Genomic DNA, 12,500 nt, shown 5'->3' on the forward strand with positions numbered 1-12,500 from the left:
TGCTTTTGTGTGTGGCAACTTCCAAGGAGGAAAATCTTTTTCCTTGTAAGAGGAAAATTAAAACTGAAAATGATCTTTATGTCAAAACTGAGGAGGAAGTTATACAAGATCATCCTCTGGGAGAAAATTGTGTAGAAGAGGTGACACATGGTGTGGGAATGCCTTCGTTTCCTAAAAATCTCAGTGGAGAAGAAGCAGGTTTTGAATCCAAAAAGCCTCCCCTCTATCAAAAGAGTCGAACAGAAGAAAGACTCCTTTGTTTGTGGAGTATGCTACAATCAGTTTACTCGTAGAAGTAACTACAGGACCCATCTAAAGATCCACACGTGCGAGAAACCGTTTCGTTGCGAGGGATGTGTGATGAGATTCAGGCAGAAATATCTCCTCGATGTCCGTGAGAGAAGGGCCCATACCGGGGAGAAACCGTTTTCTTGCACCCAGTGCAACAAAAGATTTGCCGTCAAAGAGACAATGTTGAAGCATGCGAAAAAAATGCACGCTGAGGAAAAGCCAAATAGTGAAAGTTTAGAAGCCGTCGCAGAAAATCTCCTGATAGAGTCTCCCTGTAAAGTAACTTGTGTAGCAGTAGACAGTAATACTATGAGTGAAAAAAAACAGGGAATAACCTTTGTTCCCGAACAATATTTATGAAGAAGTATGTTTAGAATCTGGAAAGTTATTGACTTCTGGATATAAATGTACTAATGAGAAAGGTAATAAAATAGAGACCCAGTTTCAGCGTTGTGTGTTTGAAAAACAGTTTAGTTATAAAGGTAACCTTAAGAATCATATGATGGTTCACGCGGGAGACAAACCGTATCCTTGCGAAAGTTGTGGGAAAAATTTTAAGCAGAAATACCAACTGACTGTTCATGAAAGGATTCACGCCGGTGAAAAACCTTTTTCTTGTACGAATTGTGACAAACGATTTTCTACAAAATATACATACATACATATACCAAGGCACTTCCCCCAATTTTGGGGGGTAGCCGACATCAACAAATGAAAACAAAAACAAAAATGGGGACCTCTACTCTCTACGTTCCTCCCAGCCTAACAAGGGACTCAACCGAGTTCAGCTGGTACTGCTAGGGTGCCACAGCCCACCCTCCCACATTATCCACCACAGATGAAGCTTCATAATGCTGAATCCCCTACTGCTGCTACCTACAAAATATATACTGAAAAAACGTATGACAGCATGTGGAAAAGTCGCCCGATTGTCGTGTGTGCGGTAAAACCTTTGGTGCTAAAATAAACCTTGATCTACATTTGAGAGGCCATCCCGGTGCATGGCCACTCCATTGCAGGAAATGTGGCAAAGGTTTTATGGGGAAATATGGGTTTTCAGCACACATGAGGACCCATTCCACAGAAACATTTTGTGAGGGAACCTAAACTGAAGAGTCACATGAGGACTCGCGAAGAAAAGCTGTTTTCCTGTGAGGAGTGTGGCCAAAGGTTCAGGTTAAAACCCAATCCCAAGAGGCACAAGAGAATCCACTCGTACGTCTGCAACGAGTGCGGAAAGACGTTCCGATTCGACGCGGGACTCTACCGGCACGTTCGAATCCACAGCGGGGAGAAGCCGTTTGCCTGCGAAGTGTGCGGGACGAGCTTCGTCGGCCAGAGTCCCCCAACGAAACATATGAGAACACACGGGAGAAAAACCCCACGGATGCACAGTTTGCGGGAAAAGGTTCATTCAGAAAGCTACTCTTAGAGCTCATTTTAGGACGCACTCAGGCGAGAAACCCTTTGTTTGTAGTGTTTGTGGGAAGGGATTTACCATTAAAGTTGAAATGGTCAAACATGAAAAGAGACATGCAGTAAAACCTTATGCCTGTGAGGAATGTGGGGAAAGCTTTGATAAGAAACATACCCTCAAGAGACATTTAACCCTTTTACCCCCCCAGGCTATTTGGAAATTTCCAACTCTTAACCCCCAGGGGTTATTTTTTTCCAAGCACATTTTGCAGTATATTTTTTTTAATTGCACTAACAGCCTTAATTTTTGGCAGAGAGAGGTCAGGTTGGTCTCATTCTCTTGGAAATTGTCTGAAGTTTCTCAAAAAATTATCAAGAAATTTTGCAAGAACGTACCGGTACGTCCATGGGGGTAAAGGGATGAGTTTTGTGAAACGTACCAGTACCTCCTTTGGGGGTAAAAGGGATAAAAATACATAAAGAAAAAGTCTTACGTTCATAGTCTTGTAGAGAATATGGTAAAGGACTTGGTATGAACAGTGACTTGATCAAACTTACAAAATCCTATGCCAGAGGAAATCCTATACTGCATGTTCTTAGGTCACTTGAGATCAGAACAGATACTTATTTCAGCTCGATGAATTGTCGTCCAACATAAAACCCGGAGTAACAGTTGGGCATCTTGTGATAAATAGACATGGTATAGATCACATGCAAGTGTATTATTATTGTTACTTGCTAAGCTACAACCGTAGTTGGAAAAGCAGGATGCTATAAGCCCAGGGGCCCCAACAATGAGAATAGCTCAGTGGGGAAAGGAAAAAAGGAAAAATGAAATATTCTAAGAATAGCAATAACATTGAAATAAATATTTCCTATATAAACTATAAAAACTTTAACAAAACAAGAGAAAGAGAAATTAGATAGAATAGCGTGCCCGAGTGTACCCTCAAGCAAGAGAACTCTAACCCAAGACAGTGGATGACCATGGTACAGAGGCTATGACACTTCCCAAGACTAGAGAACACTGGTTTGATTTTGGAGTGTCCTCCTAGAAGAGCTGATTTGTTGAATAAGTTGAAAGAAGAAGCCAAAATGTGAGAGCGCAGTACTATATAGCTTTATAATTTAAGATCAAAAGAACTACTACATAATAAAATACTAACACCTGGTTAAATTATGTGAGCTGTAAGATACAGTTTTGATAGAGATTCAGTTACATTTACATCAGAATTGAGACAGATGTAAAGGACCAGGGGGGGACTGTCCTAGAGACTGGGAATCTGGTTAGATAACTTGGATTTTCATTTGAACAGTATCTGAATGAGAGGTGACGAGCAAAATTCAACATCTGGGAGGTTTAAAAAGAAGAGCTATTTCAAATGTATTCTGCATTTGTTTTGATTTAGAATGGGAAAATTTATTTGGTGCCTTTTCTTTCACATCTTCATGCGTAACTGACTGATCTGGGAAGAGTAATTTTGACATACGAGGAAACGAGGCATTCGCCTTTCTCGTATGAACGGGACGGAGAAACAAATTGTCCGTCGCCCTATACTGGAGTTCTTGATCACCCTGAATTTGCAGCATCTCTCCTTTGCGTCTCGTTGAGGATTGGCATTGCGGCCCACGATGCCCCAGTCCTTTAGTTCGTTGTCAAGATTGAGTTCTGTCACCTGGCCTTTTTCCACATCTTTATCAGTGATTATCTCCCATTCCAATTCTCATATTTATGTATGTACTGATGATTCAATATTGCGTACATGCTTTAAGGACCATCTACCATCATCTATTAACTCCAATCTCGTGAGCTCAAGTGAATAAAGGCCCTGAAAGCCGAGTCAAGTTTGCTGCCACCTTGATACAGTTCGATAAAATTTCTTCATCTGTGGCTTCTTTCTCTTCCCAATAAGGTAGATCATTTCTAAGGTGTAGGATTTGAATCTCACTTGCTGCTCGTTCAGTAAACGTAGTTGTAAGTGGTAACCTGCGGCTCATCTACAGTGTTCTTGCTACAGAGGGACATGTGGCCCACTGAAAAAATGTGTGGTAAAGCAAAGAATTTTTGTACTTCATCTTAGTGTTGCTAATGGTTACTTAGGGTGATTAGAAGAAAATTAATGAATTTGATTCTTTGAGGCAGGTAATATATGAGTCTTGAAAAAAGAATCAAGGAATATTGTCACTTCATAGTCATTGCAGCAATTAATCTTGGTGACTTGTACCCAGAAACTGGGTCAGAGAGGGAGAAGAGAATGGTAATCCTAGTAATATCTGGAAAATTCTAGAGTTGGTAACTAGTCATGACCCACTGCTCGAACAAGGTCTTTCTTAAGACTTAACGCTGATTTTCAACTCGATGCTAGAGCACGCCGACGAAATACTTAATGTTCCGAGTATTCAAGGCCAATTTATTAGCTTGGCAATGAGTGGCAGACATGCTAGAGAGGCAGTACTCGTAAAGCAAGTCATCATGTACATGTTCTCAATCTAGTTCTTTTCAGTGAGGTCCAATCTTTACTAGACGCTTGCAAAGAAATCAACGAAGGGTTGTTACTGAGGGGAAATTTCACCTCTTGTGTGAGCTCTGTTACCTATGGTATGGCTTCTGACGTGTGACAGGATATTTATCAGAGGTAAATGAAATTAGAAATTGTCAGATGAATCATTTAAAGCAGTGGTTCCCAAACTGGGGGGCGCGCCCCACTAGGGGGCCATGAGGACGATACAAGGGGGGCGTGAAGTCATCTGCTTGAAATTACTTGTTTAATAGAATAATAAAATTGGCTAATGTTCAAACTTTTTTCGCTCACTTTGAACCAAATGTTTCGTTTTTAGTTACTGGAATGTACTATTATTTGTTTGAGTGGATTTCATTATTAAAATGTAATACAAACAGAAATCTATTTTCCTGTACAATGCTAAGAAATAAATGTAAGAATCATTTCATATAAAAAAAAAAAGAGAGGAGTGGGGGCGTACGGGTCTGCTGGGAGCAAAAAGGGGGCGTCAGGTAAGATAGTTTGGGAACCACTGATCTAAAGAACTCTAAATTTTAAATGTGTAAATAAATTAACTAAATCAACTTGTAAATTATGTGCAGCTGAAGGCCATACTTTGGGAAAATGTGTCAACTTAATCATTATAATGATAAAGTGGCCAGACTGAGGGAGCTTTCACTATGCACCAGATGCGCTGGTTCAGGCCACGAAGACAATTAATGTTACGGGAAACAAAATAAGTCAAGGTTTGAATGTCTGTTGTGTAGAAAGAGGGAGCACATAACTCCTTTGTGACGAGAAAGGTGTACTCGTTTAGATGTGGTTTGGACGAAAGAAATATCACGAATCCTCATGTACGAGACAAATGAACGAGCTGCAAAACTGGAATATCTATAAAATTACCTGGATCCCCCCATCGCACATTATTTTCAATCTGTTGGTAATCTCTTTCTCATAACTGATCTCACAGGTTTTGTCATAGATGTCTTTTAGTTACTTGAGATTACACAAGAACTCTTGGAGGTTAATGTCTGTTTTGTTTGAGACGTGATCAGACAGCTATGAATTAGTTCATAAATTGTCGACTAGATATGAAAATATTTTTCTGACATGACTGCTAATTGCTGATAATCTTATAAATATTATTATTATTACCAGTTAAGCTACAACCCTAGTTGGAAAAGCAGGATGCGATAAGCCCAAGGGCTCCGACAGAAAAATATAGCCCAGTGAAGAAAGGAAATAAATTACACGTGAAATAATGAACAGTTAAAACCACAAATTGTAAGAACGATAACAACATTAAAATAGATCTTTTTTAAATAAACTATAAAAAGAAACATGTCAGCATAAACACATTCACTGTAAGTTTGAACATAAGATCAAATGTGTAAGTTTGAGTTGCTCTAGTGAGTGCTGTATGTGTATCTTAAGATATAGAAGTGCCCACCCCTTAGTGTAACAAAGTAAAATAGGTGAGGTCATAAAGGGCTTAAGAGGGTCATAAAATTAAGCGAGAGGTCGCTCTTCTTTAAGTGGGACATCTACCCTACTAATATATATCCTTGGCAAAGTCCATGTTTGGATGGTGAGGTTACAGACACTTCAAGAAACCACCTAGCTTGAGCGGGAATCAAACCGCAGTCTGGCGATCCCCAAGCAGGGATGTTTCTAATAGGCCACCAGTTCTGGTAGGGTTAAGTGTTACCTTACTTCTATCAGTTATAGGAGTTCTCTCCCAGGGAAGAATCCTTACATAGAGTATCGCGTCCCATCCTATCCGCCACGAGTCAAGACCCCAGCCTCAACAATCTCCCGTGCGAAAGGATCCGCAAGGAACTGTCCCTTTGGGTCGATGTCCACACCATGTTGGAGGAGTTCGGACAAGGGCTAAAACCATAGGTTTTCACTAGCACGCTGGACCTAAAGAACGCATACTTCCAGGCCCAAACCATCCATCTTCTAGGAAGGATTGAAGATTCAGTTTAAACAAACAAGAAACACGAGTTCAGGGTTCTGTGCTTCAGTCTTCCAGAGCACCCATTCTGGACTTACAGGATCGGCTTTTGTCTCCTCCGTTTCTGTATAACATCTCCAGGTTTTTCCTTAATGACAGACTGAAATCATTCCTTTTAAGAATTCTGTGGCTTCACTAAAGACGATGGCATGTTTTGAAACAGGTCAGTTTACCGAGCAGTGGCTTCAGACTTCAACTTCACATAAGCTATCCGCCACGACTTTTCAAGGATAGCTAAAAACTTTGTCATCGTTAGATCAATTCAGACCTGACACAAAACTGATAAAACCGCTTTACAAACAACTCTCCTTTATATCTCCACCATTTTCCTAGGAGCCTTATCACATTAAAGGCTTTAAAGGTCATCATGAATGGCAGAGGCAAGGGATACTGACAATGGCCTAGATACTGACCATATATACATATAATCAGCACTCAATTTTCCTCTTCACCCACGCTAGGACCAAGTAGGGTCAAGATATGGCTGTTGATGACTCACCAGGTAGACCTATAGGCTCCCCCAAACCTCCTATCCTTTGCTCATAAAGAAGCAATCAAGCTTGAGCCGTTCTTGAACCCCAGTCCAGCAGATTACCAGGCTGGGATGTTTCTAATAGGGTTCCACAACTTTGATTCCATTGCATGGAATGTTTTGAATGTTACTTTATTTTACGTTGCTGTGCGCTCTTTAACCTCTAGCTTTTTTTAACGGTCTGTGCGGAAGACAGTTATTTTGCGTCGCTCTGCGCTCTTTAACCTCGACCTTCTTTTAACGGCCTGTGCGGAAGACAGTTATTTTGCGTCGCTCTGCGCTCTTTAACCTCGACCTTCTTTTAACGGCCTGTGCGGAAGACAGTTATTTTGCGTCGCTCTGCGCTCTTTAACCTCGACCTTCTTTTAACGGCCTGTGCGGAAGACGGTTATTTTGCGTCGCTCTGCGCTCTTTAACCTCGACCTTCTTTTAACGGCCTGTGCGGAAGACAGTCTCGTGATGTGGAAGTCTGCTTATCGAATAGCGAAACAAGAAGCTCGTGTTCAGTCTCCTGAGAGGAGGCGCTGCTATGTAGGGTAACTTTTTATGGAAACGAAAACTTTCAAGTCAAATTTTATTTATTACGTAATAGGCAATATATCAATTTACAATACTTTAATACTTTAGATATATTCAGGTTTTTTTATTTGTAAAATTTTTATACTTTATATATAATTATATATATACAGTATATATATATAATATGTGTGTGTGTGTTTATATATATATATATATATATATACTGTATATATATATATATAATATATAATATATAATAAACACACATATATATATATATATATATGTATACATACATATATATATATATATATATATACAGTATATATATATATATATATATAATCGAAAGATAGAAATATATTCACATTTCACATAACATATCGAAGAATAGATAGGCTTTATATTAAATCTACAATACTCTTTAATCTATTTGAAAGAAGAAAAAGATAAAAAATAAATCTTTTTAACATTGAAAGATTAAGTTTGTTCTGTGAACAGGAAATAAAAAAAAAACAGAAATTTGTAAGAATATTGAAGGAACATTGACCTGAAATGAATAACCAGACACCCCATTTCATCCTTAAATATTAAGCATATTATCAAAATATATTTAGGCAAAATATTCTCTAAACTAAAAGACATTACTAATTAGTATTTTGGAGACTCAGCACTAATAATTGTCTGGTGAATCATTACTTATTAATGTCTTGGAGAACCATCACTAATTATTGTTCTTGCGAATCATTACTAATTATCATCATGGTAAATCATAACTAATCATATTCTTGGAGAATCATCTCTAAATTTATTGACAATCTAACTAATCAATAGCCTTTAATCTGCAAATATTTGAGAATAGTTTTTTTCGCTAATCTTCAAGTAACCTAAAATTTTAGAATCGGCCGTTCTTTGATTTTAATTATTTTTATTATCTCAGAATCATTACTACTTTTTGATTACGTCTCCATCAAACAATGTCACCGTCATCTCGGGCGTACGTTTAGTTACTATATTGAGTTAAAGAAGTTTCTTAAATATCAATACTTATAACAAATTATCACAAACACGTTCATACGATAATGCATTGTTTTATATTGCAAGGCAGAGATTTAGGAAAGAAGACCTGCTTAGGTATATGTTAACCCATTATAAGCCTTGATAATATACAGGTATTTGGGGCAAGTTTATAAAAAGTTTCCTTTTATTTTCATCTAAATTCATCCCTACAGAAATAAAGTACGCGTACTTATACGGTATCAGGGGATGTATTGTAAAATGCTATCTTGCGCCAGCAAACATTAGGTCGTAGGAAAAAATATTCAACTTAAGGACGGATTTTTGAAAGACAAGTTTACATTTTTAAGGCAATCTTGCAGATAACGCATCACTTTGATTCATTCATCCCTACAAGGTTTTGATCCTTGTTTTTTTTTCAAGATCAAAAACATTCAGTCGGATTTCTCAGGGTTGAACACATGCGATCGGATTTTTCAAGATCGAACACTTACAGTCGGATTTTTCAAGATCGAATGCATTCAAACATTTTTTCACAATTAATTTGCAAATTTTAACAGATTGTAAAAGTTCAACCAATCCTGGACTGTGCGACAGATTGTAGTGTGTCGTTTCGTGAAGATTTGCTGAATGTAGAAAGAGAACCTTGAATTTAAACCAATTAATCACTCTATAAAAAGTTAAAAAATCTGAAACCAATAAATTATATCTATTTTCCATTGGTGAATATATTCTTTTGTCATGGCCAAATTCAGCTGGAATTTTTCTATTGCATTCTTGTATTCATACCAGCAGCTTGTTAAAGGACACGTCTCTCTTCTCTAGCAGGCCTCATTTAAAAACCTAAATGCGATGTTGACGCAGTTGCTTTAGATTTAGAGTCGGCAGCAGCAGTTGCGGTAGGGATGATGCTATGTAACTGCTCCTCCTGTATAATCGTCAAACATTACTTAGCGAGGAAAGCAGCAAAGAGAAGTGCAAACAGAGTGGTAACTGCCGGTGTCACGGCCGAAGAGCCACCGCCCTGGGACTTGGTTTTGCCACCAACGCGGGAGGTTCTGAAATGAAACAAATAATTGATTTTTAAAATACGTACGTAAATTTTTGCATAGCAACTGCCAGCATCATCAAATTGACTATAGTCGCCTGCTCATAAAAACTGAAAAAAACCTAAATAAATATTTATTTATTTAAATATAGGTGTTGAGATAAAACCCTTTATATCTAAATATAGTTATCTAAGTTAAGGTCAGGTTAAATAAGCCAGTTATATATTAGAATTTATCACAAAGGCTGAGACAGAGGCCTTTGAAGAATTTTTTCCCAAGAAAGGTTTAATTGCCCTGTTAGGGAATTAAACAGCAGTAATTACTAACGCTACATCGTTGAACACTTCACTTCCGAACAGCGGAAGAACTCGTTACTAACGCTACATCGTTAAACACTTCACTTCCGAACAGCGGAAGAACTTGTTACTAATGCTACATCGTTAAACACTTCACTTCCGAACAGCGGAAGAACTCGTTACTAACGCTACATCGTTAAACACTTCACTTCCGAACAGCGGAAGAACTCGTTACTAACGCTACATCGTTAAACACTTCACTTCCGAACTTCGGAAGAACACGTACAGATGCCGACATACGTCAATTAAGATAAGCAGCATAGTCCTTTACCGTTAGATGGAATGGTCGTATCACTATTGTTATTTTAACTATAGTTATAGCTTACCTTCTATCATCAACATCGTTATCAACATCAAGGTCAATTTCGGGTTTGTCGTCCATGCTAGGTTTACCAGGCATGCCAGGATGTGCCATGTCAGGCTTCACATCCATGCCTGGTTTGGTGTCCTCTCCGGATGTTTCGCCAGGAGTTGGGCGCTTGTCCTTGTGTTCCACCAGGGCTTGGTTGATGGCCATTAAGAGTGGAACCTATGTATAAGAAAAGAGAATTCCAGGTAACGTAAAGTTGCGCGTGATAGATCCTCAGCTGTAATTAATATTCAAAATATATCCTCATTTTTATGGAAATTGTCGTAAAGACCTTGGATTTATTGAGCTGTCTTTCTCTAAAGCAAAACACTTGCAGCGAATGTTTTTATGTTGAATAGGCTAACGTACAGTAAGTCTCCGTTTCATAGTTTATATTTGAAAGATCTGTTTTATGTTGTTACTGTTCTGAGAATATTCTATTTCAATTGTTCATTACTTTGCTTGTGGTTTATTTTATCCTTATTTCCTTTCCCTCATCGGGTTTTTTTTTTTTTTTTGTGTTAATGGGCTTAATACATCCTGCTTATCCAACTAGGGTTGTATTGTAGCTAGTAATAATTGATGATATTAAAAGAGAAAATACCAAATACTGTACTGTTAGCAAACTTGAACTTCAAGACAATATTGGCTATGGCTAAACGGAGCCTCGACTAGCTAAGGGCAGCGGTAGAAGTTCAGGTATCTATATCATTTTTTCAAGAAGAATGATAGTCGTGTGTCTCACCTCTCCTTGTTCCTAGAGCAGGCACCTGTGAAGTCATCTGTGTCGATGGACCAGATCATGACGCCTCCGAGACCTTGGGACTGTGCGTAGGCAACCTTCAGCTTAACGGAGAAGGGATCGTCATAACCAACCCACATGTTGTCGCGGAACATGTAGGGCACCTGGTGAGCTTCTGCCACACGATGTTCCACAGTCCGCCTTCCGTTGTTTGCTCTCCTCGCAAATCTGCGAGAGGAAAAAGAAGCACATTTATTCGTATATTGTTTCCATGGTTTTACGGTGGTCACTGAACTGGGATAAAGTTTTACTTTCAAGAAAAGAATTTTTCATTTAATCATAATTGCTACTTTTCCACACCTCATTGTAACCAAGGAATCCATCCTCTTTGGTGTAAGGTCCGGCAAAGGCTGTTGATTGGGCAGGGGCGGAAATGCCAGGTTGACTTGGGTCTTGTAACAGGAAGGTCCTTCCGTAGAACCCGAGGCCAAGGACGAGTTTGTGTGCTGGAGCGCCAGCCTCTAGGTAAGCCTTAACTGTTGCATCCTGAAAGCAAAACATCATTTTAGTATAGCATTAGTGGATGCTAAAATGCTCGAAGACTAGCCAAGTTAAAGAGAGACAAGGATAAAGAAGTTGGGAGAAAAAAGAAAAAGATTGCTCAAATACATATAAATTAATTTGGGAAAGCTAGAGTCAGATATCTGCACATAGCAGGTGCTTATGAGAAAGTTGAAAGCATTTCTGGGGGACGCCCCCTTCTTAGCCGACCTTCTCTACTGCCAACCTGACTGGGGAGTCAAGTTTTTCGCTGATAAATAACGTTTTGGTTGATTTTTTCACGACCAGTTTTATGCAGCAAAACATCAATTATTTCTGCCTTGAAATTTATCAATGTGAGCACTCAAAAACTAGTACATCGAACTTTATAAATTGCCCTCATGATACGTACCACATTCAGGGCTTCTCTTCATCTGGTTCGTCTTCACGGGAGTAGAGGGGAGCGTTGTGGCCAGTATGTCCGTCCCATTTGCCGTGGTAATCATAAGCCATGATATGGATGTAGTCCAAATGTTTCACCAAGTCGTCGACATCGTAGGCTTGGTCAATGATGGATTTTGAGGCTGCTGTGGCTGCAGTGAGCATCCATCCGTACTTCAAGAATTCTTGGTGAAGTTCCTGTCGGCAAGATTATGGAAATCAATGAAATCATCAATTATGAGAAGGTTTGTACCGTTGGTGTATCAGCGCTGATTTATATGATCGTAAAAGATGATTCTTTTTTTAATTGGTAAAGTTACGAAAATCCCTGAAATCGTCAATCCTGAGATGAGAAAGTTTTTTATCTTGGTATAGCGTTGATCTTTGAGATAATTTTTTTTTTTTTATAAATAATAGAAACTGTTTTTAAAGAGACATACTGTACAAGGATTATTTTAAAATGGTTAGAACTCACTGCCTTGCAATTTGCCCTACCTTGACCAGAAGAACGAAGTTTTCCTTGTCCTCGGGTTTACCCCCCTCGGCTGGCGGGGTATTCCCAGTCCAAGTCGAGCCCATCGAAACCGTGTGTTCTGGAATAGATGGATAGAGATAAGTTGTCTTGTAAAGTGTTCTATGGCATAAAGCGTAGCACAGTCAATCCTCTGGCTACTTGAGCGCATGGTAATAGTTTTTTATTGCTTGCCGTGAATTTAATCTGTTGTTTAAA

The 12,500-nt window shown here is 38.9% G+C and overlaps 2 pseudogenes; one reads left to right on the forward strand and one right to left on the reverse strand.

Moving 5' to 3' along the window:
* Positions 1-147: 147 nt before the first annotated feature.
* LOC137635697 (zinc finger protein OZF-like) lies at positions 148-4,042 on the forward strand (annotated as a pseudogene).
* A 4,723-nt stretch (positions 4,043-8,765) lies between these two features.
* Positions 8,766-12,500, reverse strand: part of LOC137635698 (chitotriosidase-1-like) — a 4,242-nt pseudogene continuing 507 nt past the window's right edge.

The sequence above is a fragment of the Palaemon carinicauda genome, unplaced genomic scaffold (genome assembly GCF_036898095.1).
Source record: "Palaemon carinicauda isolate YSFRI2023 unplaced genomic scaffold, ASM3689809v2 scaffold1600, whole genome shotgun sequence".
Taxonomy (NCBI): Eukaryota; Metazoa; Arthropoda; class Malacostraca; order Decapoda; family Palaemonidae; genus Palaemon; species Palaemon carinicauda.